Source organism: Rutidosis leptorrhynchoides, chromosome 1, assembly GCF_046630445.1.
Source record: "Rutidosis leptorrhynchoides isolate AG116_Rl617_1_P2 chromosome 1, CSIRO_AGI_Rlap_v1, whole genome shotgun sequence".
NCBI lineage: Eukaryota > Viridiplantae > Streptophyta > Magnoliopsida > Asterales > Asteraceae > Rutidosis > Rutidosis leptorrhynchoides.
The window spans coordinates 193,542,451-193,543,808 of NC_092333.1; the positions used below are offsets into that span (position 1 = coordinate 193,542,451).

A 1,358-nucleotide genomic window follows, 5' to 3' on the forward strand; every position below is an offset into this window, starting at 1 on the left:
GCAGAGCCAATTGATTTCTCATTAGTATCTCCGTCTGATCTTGTCTGGTTGCAGTTCTCTGATTTAACTGTTGTTGTCCTTGGATGAACTGAGTTAACTGATCATCAGCTCTGAGAGTGGGGTTAGCTGCTTTTGTAATCTGGGTGGTAGGGGAATTCTCCTCAAATGGGGGACCAGTAAGTGGAAGTGGTTGATCGTAGGTCAATTGAGATTGTTGGGCTGGATAAGGTGGATAGCGATAGCGGAAAGGTTGATTGCTTCGCTGAAATTGATTAACCCTTGGTGGTTGATTGAATCCGGGATTTGGTGGACGAGCTGGGTATTGAACGTAACAGACTGAACCGTCAGGGTTTTCGTACTCAACTTGATAGTCTTCAGTAGGTTGCGGGTTGGTAAAATTAACACAAGCCTGAGCTTGGTTAACCTGCTGCGGCTGCGTCTTAAATTCTCCTAGTTGTTTAGCAAGAGATTCCATCTTGTCCGTGAGGGATTTGATGGCCTCCGTTTGATTGTTAAGTGCAGAGAGTGGGGCAGATGATGAAGTTGTTTCACCACTGTTCCAGTCATGATGATGCATCGTCATGTTCTCGAGCAATTCTCATGCTTCATCTGCGGTTTGGTTCATCAGATTCCCTTGAGCTACTGCATCGATCGTCGTCCTATGATTTACCGTAAGACCATTGTAGAAGGTACAGATTTGGGCTGACCGTTCTAACTGGTGATTAGGGCATTTCTTCAGTAGGGTTTTGAAACGCTCACATGCAATGTAAAGAGATTCATCATAACTTTGTTTGAAGTTAATGATGTCATTCTTCAGTTTGGTTTGTTTAGAAGGAGGGAAATATTTGGTTAGGAATTTAGTCACCATCTCCGTCTATGACGTGATGGAATCTTTTTCCAGTCCTTCAAACCAAGTTTGAGCATGATGAGTGAGAGAATAGGGGAACAAGTATAGCCAGACTATATCTTGTCCTATCCCTGGCTGTTTGTAGGAGTTCGAAAGAGATATGAATTTATCAAGGTGAGAATTAGGATCGTTATTCGGTAATCCATGAAATTGACAGCTATTCTGAATGAGCTGGATGATGTGATGTTTTAACTCGAACGAGTGTCCTTGAATCTCTGATAATCTGATTGGTCCTCCTCGACCTTCAATCGAGGGTTTCGTGTTTTCTGCTAAAGTAACGCGTAACGCCATTTGGTTTCTGATTCATGCTTCCTTGCGTGCTTTAGAGATTATTGCGTCTGGATCAGGTACGAATAACAATGGCCCTGTTCTAGATCGGGTTTGGGTCATACAGTAGGTATGCGTTTTTGTTTTTAATTTTCGCAATTAAGCTAAATTATAATAAGCTAAA

The 1,358-nt window shown here is 42.3% G+C and overlaps 1 non-coding gene across 1 annotated transcript; it reads left to right on the top strand.

The window, feature by feature from the left end:
• Positions 1-713: 713 nt before the first annotated feature.
• Positions 714-820, top strand: LOC139887006 (small nucleolar RNA R71). Its single transcript, XR_011772861.1, has one exon. It is a non-coding gene; the product is annotated as a small nucleolar RNA R71 (small nucleolar RNA).
• Positions 821-1,358: the final 538 nt, after the last annotated feature.